Genomic DNA, 24,792 nt, shown 5'->3' with positions numbered 1-24,792 from the left:
GCTATCCACTTGCAATCGTATTTCTTGCCTGCTTTTTATCTCCTCCACCCCTGCACTGCCTGAAAGCATTAAAGACGCTTAGCAAGCTAGTTTGGTGTAAATGTGGCCTCTTGACACAATGGATCTTTACTCTTGAGAGACTGATTATGACACACTGATCAGACACAGGATATTAACCTAGCTGGCAATTCAGCTTCCTGTTGCTGAGGTTGTACAGACACCAGGGTGATCCTTGCGATGCAGCCTGGTTCATGAAAAGATTTATTTCTTCACTCATATTTCTTGAAGCTGTCATATCTCTGTCAAGAAAAAAAGCAACTGTATGCATTTGCTATGTCTTCTTCTACCCCGACCCTTTCCATCTGTGACATTCACCATGGGGTTTATACTTTACATTTCTTCCCCACCTTCCCAGCCTTAGACGGAGAACCACTGTTGATATAAAGGGCTTTCGCTGCATCCTGTTTTCAAAAGAAATTCTGAATGGATCATGAATGAAATAAATAAACTTTAAAAAGAGGTTGGTCATTGTTCTTTCTCATTCTCAGTGGACATTTACCATTCATCCCATAGATTCAATTCCATCATTTTGGCATTGCTCCCAGAGCACAAGGAATGCAACAGGTTGGGAAGGGGACGACGACCCACCGAGGAAGCAAAGAAGGGTTTCAACGTGATTCCCCAGTTCAAGACCTACTGAGCATGTTTCCTACATCTACACCATGCATTTAAAGCACTTTTCTTCTCCCAAAGAATCCTGGGAACTGTAGTCTACCCTTTGTAAAGCTACCATTCCCAACACCCTTGACAAACTACACTTCCCAGGATTCTTTGGGGAAGCCAAGTATTCATTAAATGCGTGATGTGGGTGTGATGGATTCGGGACCAATTCACATGTGATGATGATAATGATAATGTGATGGTACCTGATGTGTTTTACATGGTGAATATCTCCTGTGAAATTGCCCACATGAATGATTGTGTATCCCTTGGTTTTCTTGCTTAAGAGTGTTTCCTTCCACCCACCTGGCATTCCAATCCTCCTGTTCCAGTTTTACCAACGGAAGTTTTAACGTTAATTCTACAGCTGAGCTTGTGGCATTTGCTACAGCTTTTGGCTCCTTAAGTTCATTTACATCTCTTCCCCCCTCCCACCCATTGTGCTGCATTTGTGCTCTGATGATGATAATAATAATAATAATAATAATAATAATAATAATAATAATAAATAAATAAATAAATAAATAAATAAATAATTTTATTATTTATACCCCACTCATCTGGCTGGGTTTCCACAGCCAGTCTGGGCAGCTTAGTGTAGGGGCTGCCTGTGGGTTTTCTGTCAGCATCACTTGGGTAGGCTCTCTTCCTAGTCACTTGTTATGTTTCCTTGGTGGTGAAAGAGGGTGGGGTGGCCTAGGGTGTGGTTGATTGGTTGGCTGCAGTGAGATTTGTTCATTCGTGTGGGGGGGGGTTGTTGGGTTAAGTTAGCCATTTTGAATCGTATGCTGTTGATGGGTTCGTGTTGTATACGGTAATTCTTTATTTCCTTGACATCTGAAGGGAGGGCATTCCACAGGGAGGGCGCCACTAACAAGAGGGCCCTCCAAGCAGAAGATAGCACCAGTGCTCTTTTTCTGGGGGGACGCAGGGATATATATAAGCACTGGATAGCACCACTCTGGCAAGACAGTCTGCAGGCAAGTAGAGTCTCAGCCTGCGATAAAAGAAGGGAAAGAAAGAAAGAAAGAAAGAAAGAAAGAAAGAAAGAAAGAAAGAAAGGGAAGAAGGAATGCAGGGAGGAAAAGATGTGATCATACTAGCCTCCCATCAAAATTCTTTTTGTGCCGTGTTATGCTGATGTAATCCTCCTGCACCCCTGGTAAAACACCACACAAAATAGACCTGGATGCAATTCTACATATGATCCCATCAAGGTTGCTCTGTTACACTGTCCCCAGAGCATGCCTACAGTAATGTAGACTTGGTGGGGAAGACATAACTGAATCAAAAGAACGGAGTAGTTACGGAGAACTTCCCAAGCACAGTGCTCAGTACCACAAATGTGCCGTCAATACTTTGGAAAAGCCCTAATGGTGTGGGTGAGATGCTATTCCAACTCCAGCTCCTCCACTGTTCTCTTGCGTGTTGAGGTCCCCTATCCACCCCCCAAAATAACTCACAATGGACACGTAATTTTTGTTTAAGATTTTTGGCATGATTTTGGCCACAACTTTATTAAAATACAAACTGTGAGTGGTTGTTTAGGCATTGGTTAAGACTATCTGTCCCCCCGCCTGGGGACAGAACTGACTTCCGGGCACCACCGAAAGACAGTGCGGGGGAAAGCAAGTCGGGGAAGAATTGGAGCTGAGACACAGACCCTCAACTCTCACCCGCCTGCTCCCTGAAGGCTTGCCAGCCCTAGTCCCATTCCAGGGATTGGACGAAAAGATGGCAAGCCCCAGGATTCCTTTAACGGAATTCCCTTTCCGCAGCAACCATGGAGGGGCAGGCCCAGCCTATCCTGAACCCCTCCATGGAGGGGTAGGCCCAGCCTATCCTAACCCCTCCTCCACCAGATTTATAACCAATGCCTAACCACAACCTTACAAGTTGTGACGATTTGCTACGCAGTAGGCAAAAACCACCCAGCCAGCCAATTTGCCAGGTGGAAAAATTCCTACCAGGCTCCTGCTCAAAGGCAGACGACCCCATGACAGGCATAGCAAGGTCAACGCAACAAACCCCTTATTCTAGGGCGGGTGGGCGGGTGATCCGCTGCACGCAGCAAAAGAGAAAGTACAAGGCTGCGTGCAGAGTATTTAAACCTTTTACCCCTCCCACCAAAATTGCAACATAACTTTTGCCCCAGCAACTCGGCAATCCAATCAATGCCCCCTGGCCATCTTGGAGAACTTACCCAGCAACAAAGGGGTGGCTCAGTAGACCCCACCGCAACACGTGCTCTCCCTGAAGGAGAACACGCTTTGTCCTACCTCCTCCTCCTCTGCATGCTGTAACAAGCACATAGTGCATGCCTAAAAATGCATTTCATCTCAGGATGACAGTAGACTTGACAGTGCTGCCTGAATAGCTGCCATTTGTCACTGCATTGCAATTGATACACATACCAAAAAGGTGTCAAAAGTAGTTTCATTTCTAAGGAGACAGAAAAAGGTAGTAGAAACGTTACATTTGCAGATTTGCACTCATATCAGAATTGTAAAAGATTGATTTTATTTGAATAACCAAAAGTGTTGTCACTGGATGAAATAGAACCAACCTAAGACAGCCTCACAGAGCTCATGTGCCTCTTTTCTTTCTGGCAAAACGCATGTGTCTTCAGCATGGCAGGCAGCCATTCCACAGATTTATTTTTATGTGTATATCAGAGGCATTTTGCTCCACCCTTCAGCTGACAAGATTCCTGGGCAAGCTTACATAAAATCAATAAAAATAATAACAAATCAACAAAAGCAGGGAGGGAAAGGCGAGCCGATAAAAATCAATTAGCAATGAGCCAACATTAAAAACAAATTTTAAAATCCAAAGCGAAAAGCTTCTTACTTTGTGCCAAAAGGAAAACAAACTTGTGTCCATTAAGCCTCGAGGGGAGAAAATGGGAAGGTCAGGGCACCACAACAAAGAAAGCCCCAATTGTATTTGATGTTGGGCTAAGTAATGTGTTCCCTCAGTGCAAGGAATTAATCCTGCTTCACAGAACATCCCCCCTCTTCCCCCTAAGCCTATTCTGGGGTTACCCCAACCCTCCAGAGCAGATTTTGGGGTGGCCTGGGCAGGCCTGAGCAGAGGGAGGGGCAGCTGGGTAAACTTGCCCTGGGCCTCGGAGGGCTAAACTGGGTGGACTTGCACTGTCGTGCCAAGAATCTTATTGCAACAAGACTCCCGGCCTAGGCCTCAGGTAAGCTTGGCATGGGCCTGGGACATGCATAGGAAGAGGTGAGGGAAGAAAGTCGTGTTGTGCAAGCAAAAATCCTTGCATTGATGGAACATGTTAGTTGGATACCACTCTTTATTGTCATTCATCATCCACCTCATCTTAGATGGCAAGGAGACCTGAAGAAGCACCTTTCAGCAGATTATAAGATCCCAGCAAGTTCCCGTGGGGGAAGAAAGTCCTCTCAGGTACCTGGTGCCAAGCAGTGAAGATTAAAACCAGCCCCTTGTTGAAACTTCCTCCAATTTTTTCTTGCCACTTAGCATCAAATATCTATTTTCCACTGATTACTTGAGAGAGTTTGGCTTTTCTGGTCATCTCTTCATGTTTTCACTGTAAGTGAGGTACCCATTTTATATTTACATTACTGAATACATTCAGGAATCCCAATTAAGGGGTAACCTTCAAACTGAAGCTTAAAATCCTACCATTCAGCCTCCCACTACTAAACCACAACCTTCCTAAAAGAAGTTGTTTTTATTGCATCTTTTAAAAAAACTAAACAAATTGTGAATAAACAAGTTATGCAAGAAATGGAGGAGGGAATCTTTTCCAAAAAAAGAACAAACATTGCCTGGGGCTTGATATGGATGTCTGAATATTCACTCACATGGATGATATAATGTGCTCTACTAAAAATAATATAAATTAACGATGAGCATTTCCCCTCTCTGAAGCCAACTAGCACACACCTTCTTCAAGCATCTGCCTGCAGCAACTTATCTACTTTTTCAAGTGCCAGGAACATGCTAACAGAACATTGTGAGTGAAATCTGAGGCTTGTGATTTGCCTCCGGACAAGGCAGGGAGAGACAGAGAGAGAGATTTAAAGTGATAATTGGGCAAATCATTCGAAGGTCCCCTTTTGCTTCCCTCAACTTTCTCATCCTCACCATCCAATTCCTCCTCCTCCTCCAGAGTCCACTCTCAAACATTTGATACTTGTATAAAAGGACTGACTTATTTCATGCTAACAGCAAAGAAAATACAAAGAACATCGGATACATGCTGAATTAGATGTGTTGAATGTAACAACTTGTACACAGAGTTTTTCTTTCGAATGGCAAAGAAGCATTCCACAAAATCTATCGGTGAAGTCCATGCAGATATCTGATACAATAAAAACAGAGCCCATCCTGCCAGAGCTGACCCTATTATTAGGCAATGTGAAGAGACTAGCACTCAGGCAGAATATGTTGATGAGAAGGAAGTGGTAGAGTGGTGTTGAAGGACAGAGCTGGGTGTGCCGAGTGACCTGCCCTGCCCCGCTTAATGGACATTGTCCATTGCCAGTGTTAAAGTAAGATTTGACTGCCAATTTGATCAGGTTTTGTAGGTTGGGTGAGGACAGGAACATCTTGTCCTTTGCCTCAGGCAGTCTAAAGTCTTGGGCTGGTTCTGCCTCGTGTTTAGGTCATGCATATAACTGAACAAAGTTTAAAGATATAACCTGAGTGTGTATATTAATATTATTATTTAATATTAATATATTAAAACCTGACCCCTTTGGAGTTTAATTTGATGGTACCAAATTTCAGACAAAGAGAAGCAATAACTAAGAGTTTATATTTATGTAGGTGGAACCACTTTTGACATAGAGAAGATTAAAGTGCTCTACCAGCACAGAGTGGAAGCTGTGGAATGAATCTTGTTGGAGATATCCATCACTCCATTTAAGATCTTCATTATATGACAACATTGAAGAAAAATAAGAGCTCCATATGTAACTAACATTTGTTAGAATGAAAAGAGAAGCAATATAACCACCAGGAAAAGTACAGTTCTCCTCTTGTTCACATTGATATACCCAAAATCTTATATTTATTGAAATGTTGTGAAGTAAGGAGTTAAATGCTTCTGTAACTATGGAAGAAGCAAGAAGCTCTTGGGGTATGAACGCTGTGCACCCCTTCATTGTAGACTCGGGCTGTATAAACCATATATCATAAAGACACTACTGGGTCTGCTGTGCCTCATTTTTCCAAAAGGAATCACAGACCCTGGGTAAGCATACCTGGAACCCCTTAATCTCACACTGCTGTAGAGATTAGGGTGGCATGTAAAAATAGTCTATGACTACGGAGCATTCTTTTTTGCAATGGTCTCACATCCTGAACACTGGAAATAGAGGGGAAATGGCATACCCAGAATTACTTAGGCACAGTGACTTCATCTAAACACATTTCCTATATTTGCACTGGTAGCTTGAGTACTGTGTTTTATTACCCTGTTTTTCTAAGCAACCCCCTTCTTCTCTGTGTATTGGAAAAAGCAGGACTTTGAAGCATATGTTCCACTGAAAACAATGTCTGTTCTAATTTTGGGCTTTGCGTAGTCACAAAGGTGAGTAAGGATAACTTATTGCCAGCACCCCCTTCGTCGCTTCTCATCACTTCTTCTCTTTCTTCTGGTTTCCACTTCCCACTAATATTCACAATATGTTGCATGAAGTGCTGAAAACGAGAAGCTTATTTCCATGACAAATTCAGAAATCACAACAGGGTGGAAGAAAACGCATTTAGCAGGCAAAAGATTCATGCAGAAAAGACTTCCCTTCTCATCCATTTGACAAAGTGTGTTCAGTATATTATAATCCAAATTTCTCTACATATACTGTTATCATTTTTCTTTTCTTTTCTTTTTTACCATTCAGATAGTGCTCCCTAGCTTCTCTGGAGTATGCAGGGAAATCTGGTGAATGTTACCATTCTTTTGCAGACAGGAAGTGACCGCATCATTAACACTATCCAGAAGTGAGCAGTGATAAACCTTGGCAAGGCTACAGACAGAAAAGCTGGGCAAAACGACACAAGACACTGATATATATATATATATATATATATATATATATATATATATATATATGTTCCAGTTCAAGGAAGAAAACCCACATGAACTCAAAACACACCCCATCCAATAAACCTTGTCCTTTGCAGACTATAAACAGAATATGTTCGAGGCAATATATATATATTAGCTATGGCAGGGTAGTGAAATGAGATATTTTGCTGTTTCAATATAAATGCTGAATACATTTTACTTTGGGTTTATATATACACTTCAGAATATGGTCTCATTCAGTAAAGACAAGTTGTAGCTACCATCTTGAATTTATCTTGCGAGAGAATTTCCTGCTGTTATTATCTCAAGATCCTGGCAGCTTAATTGACACTGAATGCTGCTAACTCCACATAAAATGAAAAGAAATGTACTGGGAGGGAGGGCCTTCTGAGTTTCCTTTAGGTTTAACCTGAAACTTGAGAAGTTACCTGACTTTCTACATGCTGCCTGTGACTCTTACTGCTGTGCAGAGTGAATAGCTACCACCACTCCTGCTTTGGTGTAAAATAAGAGCTTGCTAATGAACTTCCCTTATTTTCTGCAAGGTTCACAACACTTAATTCATATAATCTGTGACCCTCCCTGTCCCCCACCTATAGAGGTAGAAGAATGCAAATACACTGCTATTTAATCTATCATTCACTATGAAAATTAGATTTTTTTTACATCTCTTTGATGGATGTAAGGACCTGAATTCTGCTCAACTGAATTTCCCTCCTTAATGAGTTCAGGGGAATCTAAATATTTGCTTTGGCTCGCTAGATATTTTTGCTGCATATATTTAGCCCGTTCAGGCATGATCAGCAGCAGGAGAGTTCAATAGACTTTCTTCCATGTTCCTAAGTCTGTGGATTTGATAGCCAAGTGCTGGCTTAAGGTAGTCCAGACAACAGAGTGGAAAAAGAAACTTTAATACTAGGTGTGAAAATGGTGTGAACATTACGTACGTGTAATGGCACAAGATGTAGCCTGCACTTTGAGAGGGAGGAGAGACACACCAACCAGTAAACCCAGCCACCCTTCTCTTGGCCCTCACCCTTGCCACCAAGAGGGCATCTTACGTCCATGGCTGCTCCCAGTAAACAGATCTTTAATATCTGTAACTTGCTTAGGGGCTCAGCAAACTCACTATACCGGGTAGTCTGCTCAGGCAATTAGTCGTAGAGTGAATTCCAAGGACTCCAGAGTAAAGGAAACCAAAATCAAATATGGCACTAGAGGTTTTTGTAGAACAGTAATTCAAATCATTATTGTCAAAATATCATTATTTTAAAATTTGATTTTATCAGTCCGAACACAAGAGCAAGGGGAAATTACAAAGGAAAACACATTGGAAAGCTGAGTGTAGTCAGACATCCACTCTGGACTTGAAGAAGACTGGTTTTGAAAAGCTTAAGGAACTTCTGGGTGAGATCCCCTGGTCAGAAATACTCAAACAGAAGGTGGAGTCCAAGTTGGATGGGAGTTTCTTAAAGGTTGAAGGCAGAAAAGCAGACAATTCCAACAAAAAAGAAAAGTGGGAGGCATGTGAAGAAACTGATGTGGCTACATAAGAACAACATAACTGTTAGGTGGGTTTGTAGCTGGTTGACTAACGCAATCCAAAAAGTGTTCATTAATGTTTCATCATCCTGGGAAAAAGTGACAAGTGAAGTGCCGCTGGGCCTGTTGTTATTCAATGTCTTTATAAAAGACTTTGAGGAAAGAATTGACGGGATTCTCATCAGATTTTCAGATGACACAAAACTGGGAGGGGTAGTGTCAGGGGTGCTCCCCAGCAAAGGAATGTACACGGCAGATACTTCACTCTTTATTGCCAAAGCTAACACAGCAGTTTCCATGGCTCTGAATACCACACACACCAATTTAGTGTCTAGGCAGCTATTCCCAGGTCTGTCATCTACAGAGCAGTTGCAGCAACCATCCACCATCTTATGTATAACCCCCCTATATCTGCGTGGAAGCTGCCTCTGTTCTTCATGCCTCAATTCTCTCCTGGTTCTGGGGGAAAGTGGTGCAGGAGTGGGTGAGGAAGCACCTGGCCCTTCACTTGCCTGACCTGCCAGTCTCTCTGCATGCTTTGATCTTGATGACTATGGTGCCTGGCACCTGATATTTAATTTTCAAAAACACATGATTGACAGGAATTGCAGGAAGAATTCTCCCTGGAAATGACAGAAGCTGAGTGTCATGGTACTGCCAGAGAATGCCGAGGAGGAGCAGGAACAGGCAGAGGGAGGTGGGCAGGAAGTGGCGATTGAGGAAAGAGGGGAAAGCCAGGAGGCGGGAAGGCTCTCGGATGTTGAAGCAGAGCCTCAGCACCGCACAGGAAGTTCTGGCACTGATAGCGAGACAATGCCTATTCCATCTGCCAGGGAGAGGAGAGAGTTAAGGAGGAAGGGGGAGAGGCATCACATGAAACTTCCCCGCCTTTTCTGTTGGAGGAGAAGCTGGCGCAGGCCACTCCCAGAATCTGAACCAGCGGATTCAGATGCACGATTGTAATACGCTGTCTGTACATATGTAAAATAAAAAACTGTATATATCTCTGAGTGAGCAGAGGTACTTATTGAGAAGAGCATTCACAAGCCATCACACTGAGCCAGATGGAAAAGTTGAACTTTTTCCTTCTTTATAGTAAAGATGTTCTTTCCCCCAACTCCAAATCATGATGCTTTGCTGATTTTGCGTACGTTGTGTTATGTTTTCATTCTGTTGAGAAGAACAGTGGCATTCAGTCAAATGGCATTACTGGTACTGCAGTTCCATTATAACACTGTGAAGATCTCTGAATTAGATATATTCCTTTCCACCACACTGGGGCTTATAGACACTCGTCTTTTAAATGCATAAATATTTATAAACTCGTTCTGCAGAGCTCGTCTCAATTGTCATAGGGGTATTTGAGTACTCTTGCCCTGCTTTTAAAAAATCAACCAGGACCTCTCATATTGAAAATGTGCCAGTAACTGTAAACCAAATGAGTGGTGGATGCCTTTACTTAAAAAATGTTTTCAAATGCTATATTTTGAGAATTTGTCAGGCAAAAAAATAAAAATGTCCCTCACAATGAAAATCCTATATAATGGATTAGAAGATGAACCAAATCCCAATGTTTATTCAGTCTAATGGAAACAAAGAATAAACTTGCTAGCATATCACAATAGAGAATTGTAGAAGGAGCCATAATAGGCCTCTTCTGACAGCCAGTGAAAAATAACATTTGTGCCTATAAAAAAATCCCTCATGTCTATATTTCATGTTGAAAAGCCAATAGGAAACTTCAGCCAAACATTTTTATCACTACACTATCTAGATTTATATTCTGTTTGAAGTCCTCAAAATGAAACTTTCAATCTACTCCTGGCTATGTATAAAATTGTTTTCACTTTCCCTGGATATGGGACTGAGAGGTGGAGAACAGCTGAAAAGGCAGTGCTGGACTAATGAGCAATTCTAAGCGCAGAAAGCCCAACAGTTTTTCTTGATCTCTTACAGTAGTAGGCAACTGGATGACCTTCCATGTGCTATTGAGCTACTATTTCCATCATCCCCAGGCAGCATAGGCAATGGTCAGGGATGATGGAAGTTGGAGTCCCAAGAACATCTGTCTTACACTACAATTATAACAGACACACCAGCACAGTCTTTAAAGGCTGTGTGTAATGGTGGTGGTGGTGGCAGCAACTTTGGTAAAGGAAATGGAACATTTCAGGAAATCTAAAATGGGTGGGAAAGAACCATAATGTTCTAGGCTGCCCTTGAACTATACCATGTTAACGTTCTGATAAAGTAGCTTGGGCTAAAATTTTACAGCCTGGTCTAGAGACTTTGCAAATGATTCCTACTGAGGGTGCTGGGCCACCTGAACTTCCTGGTCTGGTGTTACATCCTTCTTCTCAGCACAAGAAAACTCAAAAACAACTATGGTACTCTTAATCAAGAAAGAGATCAATGAGCAGTGGTGTAGCACATGTTTTTGCATGAGGGTCGCAAGCTAAAGGGGGCAGGTGATGGAAAAGAACTCTGCCTGAAACCTTGTTGCCATCAGTAGACCTGATGAATGATAGCTTCCTGTATTCCTGGCACCTGCACCACGAATTCAAAAACTGTGATGAGGAGCTTTAGGAATATGATGAGAAGCAGGGACAGGGAAGATCCAAGGCAGATCATATCAAAAACAATCCACTTACAGGAGGATTTGATATCTATATATTAGTGGTTCCCAAACCTTTATTCCCCCCAGACCAACTGAAAATTGCTGATTGTCTCGGTGGACCATCTAACGATTTTTCTGCCCATTCAGCACTGTTCTAGATGCTGAATGTTTTTATTATTATTGTATTTTACAGGCATGCTGCAGACCATCAGAATGAAGCCCCCTGGACCGCAGGTAGGGAATCCCTGCTATAATTAAATTGAGGCTGCTAGAGGTTACTTTTGCAAGCAAGTGGAGCAACCTAGGGCTTAAACCAGGTATAAGGAAACTGTGATCATCTAGATGTTACTGGCCTACAACTCTCATCATCTCTGACATTGGCCATGCTCACTGGGACTGATGGGAACTGGAGTCCAACAACTTGAACTGGAGGGCTAAAAGTTCCTCATCCTTGGCCTAGGCAGTTTCTGTGTCAACATGCGAACGTAAGAGATCATACCATAACTGAAATGACTCCTTGCTGATCCAGTACGGTGAAGTATTTGGTTATATGTGAGGTGGTCCATTGCATCTCCGAAGGCCAAGGAAGTTTGAGTGTTGTGCAACAATGAATCACTGTTCAAGGTTTCTTTCACTGCAAGACAGTTTTCAAGCAAAGGTGGCAATTGACTTGCTCTGCATTCATTCACTCTAATCTTAACAACACACAAGGAAATCATTATCCCTGTGTTCACAGTAGATGTTATATAGTTGGTGGTTCGCTAAACTAAAAACTTAAGCTCATATGGAGTTTCAGACTTTATAATAACAAATCTCCACACTTCCTACACACGGAACAAAAAGGTAGACTGCATGGGGGTGTTCACTTCCTTTTGTGTTCATTGCATAAGCCAAAAAACCAACTCCACAAAGTAAATGAAGGTTCTCCTATTGTCCTGTATAAACACCCCTTTGTTGCTTTCCAGTGAAAAACGCTGCTTAAAGAAAGCTTTATATAGATTTCAATAAAGAAAGCACTGTATGAAAAACTGGATTCACAACACAAATTAGACCAGCTCTGTTGCACTGACTGGTGCATGGAAACTAAAGCCAACCATGTCAGATAATATTTTATTTGGAGCTAAAGTGACCCATTGTGAACTTTGACATGCCACCACTTCCAAGTTATGTGTACCACTTTGACAAAAACTGGGCTGAATTTCTTTTGGCTGGGAGCCTATAGGGACCTATATTCCAATTTTACCTAATATTAGAACTAATTTTCTTTTCGCCTTACTGGCCAGTCACAATTTTCCCCTCTTTGCCAAATCTCCTCATAGTTCTCGGTGCTATTCTTTGTTTGCTTGCTTGCTACATTTTAAAAATAAAACTCAGCTGTTTTGCTCCAGGAAACATATACGAAAAATGGTCAGAGCCCTATTTTAAAATCTAATTGACTCCTGTATCAATCTGTTACTGCTGGCTTATCAAAAGCAAGGAGAGCCACGGTGCTGTAGTCTTAAAAAAGCAACAACACTCTTTTGTTACTATAGATCCAAAAGGGAGGTATGTACATATTTGTAAAATGGATTCTTGCAGACTTTTCTCTGACAGCTTGCCCTAACATCTGCCCAGAAAATTGGATTATTCGAGGTGATTTAATTGTGTGGTAAATGCTCATATCAATACAGTCAAAACTTTGGAAGAAGACTCAGCTATAGGATCTCTTTGAGCGTTATGCGCTGAATAATGTGTGCAAAGAACAGCACCCTCCTAGGAGGGCCTGTACTTCAGGATTAGGAGACAGGATCATGTGTGTGTGTGGCCAGAACATGCTTGGATGTCCTATAACATTTTATCAAAAGTCTGGAAAGGGATATGGTAGAAGGTTTACTAAGTCCATATCTATTTATTACACAGGTATCCCACCTTTCCTCTGCAAGATAGGTCAGGCCAAGAGAGTGTGACTAATCTAAGCTCAGTCAGTGAGCTTCATGACAATGTGGGTCTCTCCAGTCTTGGTCTAACTGCTACCGAGAGAGGGGTGGAAAAGCAAGTAGGAGACTCTTGGTGAGAAGGCTACCCTGTAAATTAAACTCTCAAACAGTAACAGTGATAAAGCAGTGGAAAGGTTCATTTATAACTGAGAATAAGAGGATCTGTGATGCTTTTACAGATTATTACTCTCCATTACACACTTCCAAAATGACTCTTATATCCACATTCTACTAGGAAGAGCATGGGTTTAGGACAGTTACAAGGAAGAGAATTCTACATGTGTGTGTTTAAAATTAAAACTAGAAGCCCGTGAAGGAATGGTATTTCCTTGCAAAGAGTTTGGGGATATATTCAACCACCCACTAGCCGCTTTATTTCATAGGATTGTCTCCAAATAGATTATTCTTGAGAAGAATCCAGAATACAGATTGTATTTAAATCTGATTAACAGAAGAACCCTAACCCCTGATCCGCTGAGCTGGAAGGGATTAGGATGTGGTGAGGGTATCCCTCCACCCAGCTCTGCCATTGCAGAACTCCCTGTTGCACCAGCTGAAAGCACAGGCAGTCTGAAGCTGTGATGACATTGCACAGCCACAAGAAAAGGCTGTATAGTTAAGGGGAGGAGCTAGATTATATTGCATTGAATCTGCAGTAGCTCACTATGGGTTCAATTCAGAGAAGAATAAATCAGCAGGCAGCCTTCGCTCTGTCATCTCATGCAAGAGCTTGTACAATACCATAAAAGGCAGGTGTGAGAGCAGTTCTTGTGCTTCTACTTCTGTAAGAGGTTGCACAAGCTCTAGAAAGAGTTGTACAATAGCACTTCCATCAGTAGAAGTCCCTTTTCCCATGAAGTCTTTTTTGATCCCACCTCTTATCTTGCCTATTTCTTTTCGAACCCTTCCGTATTACTTTCAGCTGGACAAAACAGAGATGAAAATGTAAACATCTTCATGTTGAACAGTTAAGCCAGCGATGTATACAACATGGTCACAGAACCAAGGTGGGGAGGAATCAAATACCTTTTAAATCAGTACTGTAATTTACATGATAGATGGCCTGTGAAAGTTTAATACAGAGTAATGGAAATAAGTTACTAATGCACAGGTCAAAATGCAGATAAATTGAAAGGGGGCAGGCTTCATGCAGAGGACACCTAATAAAAGAAACATACAAACTGGCAGCTGGCCAGTGCAATATTAATATCTACAAATAGAGCACTGTATTAGATATGACAAACATTTCCACTGCCAGCCTAAATGAAAGAAAATGTTTAGTCTTAGCACACAAGTATGACTATGAAGTCATCAGAGGCCTTCATTTCAGGCCCATTTAAAATAAGCATTCCAACTAGCATTTCTTTCAACCAACATGTCTTCTGGGCACCATTTACAAAAATTCAAATAGTGACATAAGGGACCATCTTAGATTCCATTCAGTGCCAGACCTGCACAGAGCATCAATAGATCCTTTGGCCGTTGTTGCTGCTGCTGCTGTTCAAAGAGCTGCAGTTCTGCACTATGGTAGGGAACAAGGGTTTTCTTGCTGCTATAGTAATTGACAGGCTCCTTTTACTCCTGTTCCAGTCTGTTATGTGGCATTCAATAAAACAATGTCCGGAGGAGATTCATCACAGTGCTATCTCCTTTTTAAAACTTAAAGTCCTGGCAGCTCGCTGGAGTGCACGATCCCATGGCAGTTGCTAGCGTGCAGTCTGGCAGGCCAACAGGTCCAAATCCTCTCCCCTTGTCTTGCTTCTTTAAAATAATTGTTCTGAATGCACAATACAGTTTTCATATATTAATTCTTGACTACCTTCAACCTGAAAAACAGGAGACTATGCAAAATGTTGCCTGTGGAACACTGAAGAATTCTGTTAAAGCACAGCAGCAGAGGATTATTTTTCTTTTACGTTAAAATCCTATGTAGATCTGCTTAATAAAAGAAAGAAACAAAAAGTTTTCAAATTCTGCTGGCACCATTCTAGACGGCCTCATATGTTATGTCCCATTGGAGGACACAGAGAGGGGGGGACAGAGGGAGAGAGAAGCAAGAATATGCACTACTTGGCCATGTCTTAATGACCTTAAGGTAAGAAAAAGAGAAGTCTCCATTCTGCCCTGCCCTCATAAATAAAAAATTATTGAGAAAAGTGAATCCCCTATATGTCTACAAGTTGGCATACCTAGTCTACTCTGGAGAGGCTCATGTGCCAGTTAATTTCATCCACTTTGGCCAAAAAGAAAAAAAGGTTAGAACCATTTTTTAAATTTTCCATTATAGTGAATTTTATGCAGAGGAACTTGGGATACAGAATACACACTGAAGTGCAGAGAACATACAGCAACCCAGAAAGAGAATGAGATTCACAGAACACACCAATGCAAATTGAAACCTATGTAACCCCCTAAAGCATATGGGTGGACTTAGACCACAAGAACGGCTCAGCTATGAATCTCACTGGATGACCTTACACTTGCCTCAGTCTTTCAATCTACCCGATGAGAATAAAATGGGGAAACTGGCTGTGTTTCTTCGCAAACTTCTCAGGTAAATTAAGTCATCCGAGAAAAGCAATGAACTTCCACAGCCCTGCCTGTATACAGATTTTAACTATTTTGAGATATGTAAGCATAAGGTGCATGCATTATATTAGACCCACAGAAAGAGCCCAAATTCAACTATTGGTGTGGTTATCAAAGCTGATAAATACTATCAGCTTCATACTTCTTCTTTGACTTCCTCAGACAAAACACTTCTTCATTTCTCATTGTGCCATTATCTTTAAACACTCAGAAACATCGTTTTTAATGCATACCTGTTGCCAAAAACAGCAAAGACTCTTACATTTATACATGCAAGAGGAGATAAGTGCTTAACCCTGTTACCATACAATTAGAGTCTTTCAGCATGACATTTGCTTGACAGATCCCTGCAAATCCCTCCAGTGACTTGCTGCAGACTGTGTTCCTTAAAAAAAAAATCTCCAGATGAGCCCCATTGAAAGGCAAACCAGTGCCTAAGAACAGTGGCAGCCAACTATATTTTGGTGCCTCAGCCAGAAAATCCATATGGCCTTCTCCCTTCAAGCTGTAGCAGCATTTGGGGGGTGGGGTTCTTCTTTGGTTGTGCCTGCCTAATTTGTACTTTACAGAACAACTGAACTAAACTGAAATGTTTGAAAATCCCAACTTGTCCACACTTTGTGATGCCATTTTCTAAACAAGCAAGGTGTATCAAAATCCATATAATAGGGGGACGTGCCTGTAAAAAATGCACATAACAGTAGTAATAAACATACAAAAATGCATCATGTTAGGGAAAATTGTTTGTAAAATAACTGTACATTTGGCAAAATCCCATACAAAAATGTGTATATTAGGAGAAAAATGCACTAAATGTTATTTGGAGTTTTTTTTTAATGCAAACTGGTGTGAAAAATATGACAAACTAAAATGAAGAGTGGAAAAAATGAGAAACTGAGGGTAACCAAAATTAACAATTTGTCCTTCCCTAGGTAATATATATCATATATTTTACACAAAAAAACACAAAATGTTTCAATCCTTTTTATTGCTAAGAAATTTTATCTACAAGCACATAAATGCGCAAAAGAAAAAGGTGTGTGTGTATCTATGCATACACTTATACTAAGCAGAGAATAAACTTTTGATTTCATATATTTCCAGTTGGGGTGGGGGAGAAAACAAGCTGTCCCTATTGCAAGGCTTCTAATAAGTTATTTGGTTGAACATCATCTCGTACCTTATTGTTGTAGTGCAGTACATAATAAACATGGACCATTTTTCAATGAAACTTTTATTTCCCTTTCTGTCTTTTCTCTATTTAATAATGTCTGTAAGTTTCAACATGTATATCACATCCCAGATCCTACTAATCTTCTCTTTCAGTGATGGCAGTTCTTTCTGTTTCCACTTATGGCCAAGTGCTATTGTAGCTGTTGTGAATTCCTTTTCAAGGCATCCCAAATCAGCTGTTGATTTAAACACAATGCTCACTTTTGTACTGATTTATCTATAAGCAGAGAAACAGAACTTTTATTGAAATATTTTAAAAGTTCAGTAAATTTAAGTGTGATGGTGAAGTCGTACGTATCAGGAAAAGAGAAATGTATCTGAAAGTGGTTATGCAAAGTGCCTCAGAGGAGATCAAACCCAGTACACAATTATATATTAAAGCAAACCTAATTTGAATTATGTTAACGTTACCCATTGTGCCCTATACCCAATACAGCAAGCATGGAACTTAATGTTATCACATTTCGTTGGATGCTTTTATTGCTGCTAGCTGATCATTTCTTTCTTAGGCCAACTGCTGGTTAGCAACCAGTATAATAATCTACATGGAACCTAGTCTTAGGAAACCAGTCATTACATGTCCACCATGGCTCAACAACCAGCGCTTCCTTTTTAGCCTTGGCTGTTTAAGAAGCTCCTGCCGATTTGAGCTTCCTCTTGACACCCTTCATTCTCACACTAGCTGCTGACCTTCCTGAGACTCGACTGTTTGCTTGTCTGGACTCTGTAGTCCTACTGAGGCCTATCAACTCTCTAGAATAGGGGTGGGGCACCTTCAGCCTTCCAGATGTTGTTGAACTACAGCTTGCATCATCCCTGACCACTCACCATGTGGGCTGGGGCTGTTGGGAGTTGGAGTCCAATGATATCTGGAAGGCCAAGGGGTTCCCTACACATGCCTCAAAACTAACCGTGCCACTTTGAATGATGTTTTACTATATAACTTAGGGCAATGGCCCTGTTACCATTTGGAATGCTGATCTTTAGTGTACCATCATAGTTCCAATAGGCAGGAGCAAAGGAGAGGGGAAACAAACTATACAGAACTCAGTGGTGTGCGGTCCATGGACTAGTGGGACTAGCCTAGTCCCCTTAATGTTCCCAGCGGGACCTTTCTGTGTGCCTTCTGTGATGGAACTCCTACTTGGGGACTTCCCTGGCTTTTTTCTGGCCCACGTAGGAGCAGTCTGCATAGTTAGACTTGGTGAAGACTTGACGTTTTCCTCCCCCAAAAAGTTTTTGAGTTTCTGCTGAAATGAGGCTGCATTTTAATGTTGTATTTTAATCTTGTTTTTTAAGTTGTATTTCAATCAATTGTTTTATATCTGGTGTTATACCTGAGCCTGGTCTTGGCTGGGGAGGGCGGGGTATAAATAAAATTTATTATTATTATTATTACCTGCTTAGCCAGTGTCTCCAGGCTCCAGGCTCTCTCTCTCATTACCTCTGTAATCATAACAACACACACACACACGAGTAGGAAGTGGCTGCTTGAAGCAGAACCGCAGCCCCTTCTTCATTTTTTTAAGGAAGAGCAGTCAGAAAGCCTGAAGTGCCTATGGGGTAGGGGTGGAACAGCCACTGTGTGTGTGTGTGTGTTTTGAAAGTGTGGTGTTTTAATAACATAAACCCCCAGCCCCAATCTGCCAGAACCTGAAGGATCAGCAGCAGCATGCAACAACCAACAATAACATGATCATAGAAAGGGAGAAGATGAAGAAAGGGCGTGCGTTAAAAATTGGTTTTTTTAAGGGGAGGTCCACCCTTCCACCTGGGGTTGTCTTTTTCAAAAAACACACAAAATAAAGCAAAGCCAAACTTTTCTTCTTTTTGCAAGCTGCTTGGAACTGGCAAATTGACCAGCTGGAGAATGGACTTCCTTGGGAGGCTGTGGAGTCTCCTTCATTGAAGGCTTTTAGGTATCTGCCAGAGATGCTTGGGTGGAGATTTCTGTCTTGCAGGCGGTTGGACTAGAGCACCCTTGGGGTCCCCAACTCTACATACAGCCCTGTTCCCCTATAAGAAAATTCACCGCACGCCACTGACAGAACCTGTTGGCATGCTTGTGTTTCCATGCATGCAAGGACATGTTGGGGAAAGGTGTGTCGTATGCAAAGGGAAATTTGTATCTAGCTGCTACTAAGTACATGCATGGCTGGCAGAGAATAAGCCCCCAGATGTGTAGTCAGCAGGATTATTAACTGTGTGAGCCACTGAACAAACAGTTGCAGTGCCACCGTGGTTTCTAAAGTTTCTTAACATCTTTCTACCGGTGCTCCACACCTTCCTGATTAGCAGGGCTTGGGGGCAATGGCTGCTTTTGAAGCTCCTGTACTGATCTGTTTTAACTTTCTAAATTGACCGGCTTTTTCTGTTGGAAGACAGCCAATTACTTTAATGGCTGCTTTGTATTTTGGGTGTTTTTGAGGAAGGGGGAAGGTACACTGCTGCTTCTAGGAGTTTTGTGATTCTGTTTTATTATATTTAACATATAATAAATATATATTAAAAGGCCTTCAGCCTTTTTAAAAGACATATAGGAGAAGGTGGGACAGAAATGGTTAAATAAATAAATAGATGCCATAATAAATCTGGTAGTCTTTAGGGTGCCACAAGACTTTGTTGTTTTAGCAATTTCAAATCGATCACTGTTGTTCATAAGACCACAGCTGTAAACAGTTTGGAGCATACTTTGCTGAACTGATTCCTCTGAAGCATTTTTGAAACATCAAAGGTGTTTTGCATCCAAGCCTTGATTCAGGGCTTTTCCTTCATGCAGTTGATATTAATAGTGAAGCAGGTGCTCCATGAAATGCCCAGTTGTGTGAAAGCGTTTTGCCGTACAATTATTTTCCCCTCAGAAAGAGGGGTGGGGAGGCAGCAGGAAGGAAATGTGTGGAGAATCCAAAAAGCTCAAAGACATGTTTGAAACCATCATGGCCTATAAGCAGTCGCCTAGCCCTGCTCCAAATAAAATCATTGCAGTTTTTAAAAGTGGCTTCTAATCTCACAGCTGAAGACTTTTGAGATTCTCAGTCAGTTTCTCTCACTTGTGTGGGATTAGCCGTTTCAAAATAATACCTTGCTCTGACTAGGCAATGACTATGTTTGTGAAACCATATACAGTGGTACCTCGGGTTAAGTACTTAATTCGTTCCGGAGGTCCATTCTTAACCTGAAACTGTTCTTAACCTGAAGCACCACTTTAGCTAATGGGGCCTCCCGCTGCTGCTGCGCTGCTGCCGCACAATTTCTGTTCTCATCCTGAAGCAAAGTTCTTAACCTGAAGCACTATTTCTGGGTTAGCGGAGTCTGTAACCTGAAGCGTATGTAACCTGAAGCATATGTAACCTGCGGTACCACTGTACAACAAACCATCTTCCTTTTAACACAAGTGTGGCTGTTCCTGATGAAGGAACTTCCCACCTCTAGTGTGACAGTATAACGTTTGGGCATGATTTAAGGCAAGCAGAAAGAACACTAAGAGTCTGAAGTGAAGCTATTCAAAACTAGAGAAGAATTTTAGGTAATGGAAAAGCTTGAAGACTGATAGGCAGCTGTCTCCTCCAGCTTCAGTAAATTAGGCCTTCGGAGTTACTGCTGCTGACAGCTACCTTAACATCTGTCTGGTATTTTTAAGGTGATAACATGCAGCTGATGTCTTTGATCTAAATGGAAAATGCACATCAGTCACAACACTTGGAGAGGCCCTGTTTTTGGATAGAAGCGTTCACCAAGCAGGAAAAATTGCTGAGAATAGGAACTAATATTTTAAAAAATTTCTCCAAACAGGCTTCCCTGCAGAAAAGTGTGGCCAAAAGCCCACCCTTTTCCACACAAGAGCAATTCCAAACAACCTCAAACCCTGTTTTTCAAAAGGATACCACGGTGAAAGGTATTCACTCCTATTTCAGTGACATGAGCATTTGCCTCATACAAACTCTGGTTTCAATGTCTCTCAGTATTTGTCTTTAACTAACCACAAGGGCTCAAGGAATGCCTCTAGTTTTCCATGTTCCTACAGCTCAATATGCTTTCAATTATTTTCCTGGCAGAGGTAAAGAAAGGGGGTTTGATAGTATTAGGTCCTTATGTCAGGAGCATATAAATGTGCCTTTTTTAGAATGATACAAATATCGCTTTCTTCTCTGACTGTCTGATATAGTAGCAATTTCTAAAATGAAAGAGCAGGCTTTTCTTACAAGCACTGAAGAAGACATTTTGGAGACGGGAAACAATGCCGTTTATCTGTGCATCCCTTGTCAATATTCTTGGGCTCCTACCTCCCACTGAGGGAGTCAAAACTGAACCAGTCCTGAAATCTGGGCTAAATATGTATTTATTTTTTTCTTGAACTGGAACAGAATATGAGCAATTAGTTGCAAGTGTGCTGAACCTGAGCCAGAACAGAACCTAATGAATAGGTGCAGGTTAATGCTTCAGAATAACAGCTCAAAAATATGGCTGTGTACAAACTATACATTTAAAGTATATGACTTCCCCCAAAGGATTGTGGTAACTGTAGTTTGCCCCTAACAGAGCTACAATTCTCAGCACTCTTAACAAACCACAATTCCCAGAATTCCTTGGTGGCGGCGATGCCACTGCCAATGCGATGCCACTGCCAATGCAGACCTCGCTCCAGACCCCTCTGCAATGCTTCCACTTCTGGGACACAGTGCCCTTCCAAGCATGCTCTCCTGAGCATATGTGTGCCCTCCAAACCCCCCCCCCCATTAAAAAAAAATTAGAAATGCTCCCAAACCCCAGATATTTGTATAAAATGCAAAAATCCACCCAGATGGGCATACTGCCCCCCCAAAAGAGGACACGTCCAGACATATGGCAACCATAATATATGCATGCAAATTTATAAATAATTATATGAGACATCTCACTATAGTGTGGAAGACTGTGGCCATGTGACCTGTGCCTGCTGTGCTAAAGAAATAACTGTTGATGGGCATCTTCAAGACTTTTGTTCTCCCTTCTTGTAGTTCTTTGTCTTTAACCTGGCACAGGATGCTTCAAACAGACAACTGTCCTCTGACAGCCCTCTGAACCGACGGCTGTCTTCTGTAACATAGGAAGGGTACTTGTTTGAACAGAAGGCCCTCTGACCAACTACACACACTGCGAACACTGGATATAAAACAGCTCAGGATTAACAGACATCTTGGTTAGTTTACAGCCGTGGGCTTGGTGCAGAATTGTAGCAGCTGACGTAATGGAATCCGCAGAGTCAATACCAAAAGAAGAAACTGAAAAGTAGATTAAAATAAGAATAATCTAGCCATTTGGATTATTATGCTTCCAAATACTAGGAAATAGCTTGGAAATTGCTTTCAGGTATCATGTTTACTAAAATTGCTTTCCTGTATCATGTTTACTAAAATGCAGAGTTATTATCACCTACCAGGGGGTAACTGGATATAGACTGTAGTGTTTGTAACATAAGAATTATTGATGGAGCAGTGAGTTAAATGCAGGCTGCCACAGAGTGCTTGAGTGTGCTTTTCCCTTGCAGGTGAATGCAAGCATCCTTTCTGTGAGTTTACTGTACTATTTAATGCAAAATGTAGGGGCAATTATTCCTTGAATATCAGGATTAGAGAAGTTTGTTAAGCATAACAGCAATGAGTCAACTTCATACTCTTTTATCTTCCACTTAACTGATTTCACGCAAGCTAGGATATCCGTACCAAGGAAGACGCCAATAATATCTACTCCCTTTTCTGAACTCTAATTTTGCAGATCCTTTTAAGAACAGAAAGGTATATGATGCACACTTTTGGTCTGCCAAAAGGTCCAGCAAGCATTTCAGGTATCAATGAGTGCTTTTGTTTAAAGGACACTGAAAAAGACACCATATCACACAGACGTTTCCTATTAGAAAGTACATTCCTAATTTTACCCAAGTATATAGAGATGCTGTGCTCTGTTGAGAAGATGAAATTTTGGATAAAATGTGCTTCAGGCCTCCTGCAAAGTGAACTTATCTAAGTAATTGGTCCCTTCAGCTGAACTAGAAATAGTTGTATTAAATGTGATAAAGGTAAAGGTAAAGGTACCCCTGCCTGTACGGGCCAGTCTTGACAGACTCTGGGGTTGTGCGCCCATCTCACTCAAGAGGCCAGGGGCCAGCGCTGTCCGGAGACACTTCCGGGTCACGTGGCCAGCGTGACATCGCTTCTCTGGCGAGCCAGAGCCGCACACGGAAACGCCGTTTACCTTCCCGCTGGTAAGCGGTCCCTATTTATCTACTTGCACCCGGAGGTGCTTTCGAACTGCTAGGTTGGCAGGCGCTGGGACCGAGCAGCGGGAGCGCACCCCGCCGCAGGGATTCGAACCGCCGACCTTTCGATCGGCAAGTCCTAGGTGCTGAGGCTTTAACCCACAGCGCCACCTGCGTCCCACATTAAATGTGATGGGAACCATTTAATAGGGCTGTAAATCCAAGTACAAATTCCTTAAATTCCTTAAGTTCCTATTTGTATTAAACAAAACAGGTCCCAATTGTTCGTTCATCCCTTTCAAGGCCCAGAGAAATCCCTGGGTTCAAATTGGCTAATAATAATAATAATAATAATAATAATAATAATAATTGTACCCCACTCATCAAACTGGGTTGCGCCAAAGGTTTAGCTACTGTAGAATTAATTCAGCTTCACACTGTGATGTTGTGCAAACAGTAAACATACAACAAAATGCAGTAATCACATTAACACTATTGTCTAAGACACTGATGTCACAGGACTTCAGTTTGGATGGTGTGTGACTCAGTTTGGCCCAACCCATGATCAATTTGTGTCCAACACAATTGCAACATCCACACCATACAGTACTTATTATACCACTTGAACAGTCATGGAGAATCCTGGGAATTGTAGTTTGTAAAAGGTGCTTATCAAGGGAGCCGCTGACCTCACAAAGCTACACTTCCCAGCAGGGTTTTTTTGCAGCCAGAATTCACCAGAACTTGGTTCCTGCACCTCTCAGGTGTGGGCCATTGCCATTATAAGACAACAAGGGAGGTGTTAATTGTGAGTTCTGACACCTCTTTTTATAGATAAATAGCACTGTTTTCCAATACCCAGGGACATGCCCTGGGTAATAAGATGTTGTGCACCAGACCCCTCTGCACCACTGCAGCAAATACAGTTGCACAACTACATTGTCAAAACAAAACAAAAAATTCCTTCCAGTAGCACCTTAAAGACCAACTAAGTTAGTTCTTGGTATGAGCTTTCGTGTGCATGCACACTTCTTCAGATACACGGATATACAGTGTATCTGAAGAAGTGTGCATGCACACGAAAGCTCATACCAAGAACTAACTTAGTTGGTCTTTAAGGTGCTACTGGAAGGAATTTTTTTTGTTTTGACTATGGCAGACCAACACGGCTACCTATCTGTAACTACAACTACATTGTAGGAGAGATGGATATGACCATGCCTTGTTCCACTGAGATCGCATGAAATACTATTAATCTGGATACACATGTCAATGCAGATGTATATCTGCATCTGATATAGGAAACAAGATCGCCTGTGGCTAAAGGTAGGGCAAGACCTTTCCTCTTCACCTCGGAAACAATCTTCATTTTTGTGATCATGCAATCAGCAAGAAACTCAAGGAGTTTTGTGAGGAATGATTGCAACTGCAAAACCCAGGTGACGGCCTCCCCCTCCTTTCCATTGCACATGGGGGTGGGGAGGTAAGGCAACAGAAGGAGCAAGTGTCTGGCCCATCAGACTCCAGATTTTTAGATAATATTTCAGATCATGCTCAGAAGTGTCATTTTAACCTCTGGAGTTGGTTGTGCCAGCCAGTGGTGAGGCCCTCTGTCTTCTGTCACTGGTTGTCCTCCCCTTTGCGAAGGGGAGAATCTGGCAAATGAAGGGGTCTACAGTTGTGACCTTTTTTGAAGTTCAATCCATAGATGATCCCAAAAGCGGGTCATATTCTCTCCCCCCCCACACACACCAGCAAACTGAGCACTCGCCTCATTCTCTGTTATGAGACAGCCTGC

General features: G+C 41.8%; 1 long non-coding RNA gene across 1 annotated transcript in view; it reads left to right on the top strand.

Moving 5' to 3' along the window:
* Window positions 1–24,792, top strand: part of LOC310845834 — a 160,327-nt gene that overhangs the window by 76,326 nt on the left and 59,209 nt on the right. The window contains exon 2 of the long non-coding RNA XR_014564989.1: window positions 11,155–11,195. This is a non-coding gene — a long non-coding RNA (uncharacterized lncRNA). The remainder of the gene's footprint in view (window positions 1–11,154; window positions 11,196–24,792) is intronic.

The sequence above is a fragment of the Podarcis gaigeae genome (assembly GCF_964106915.1).
Source record: "Podarcis gaigeae genome assembly, chromosome: 5".
Lineage (NCBI taxonomy): Eukaryota > Metazoa > Chordata > Lepidosauria > Squamata > Lacertidae > Podarcis > Podarcis gaigeae.
This window is presented reverse-complemented; position numbering and strand designations above follow the sequence as displayed.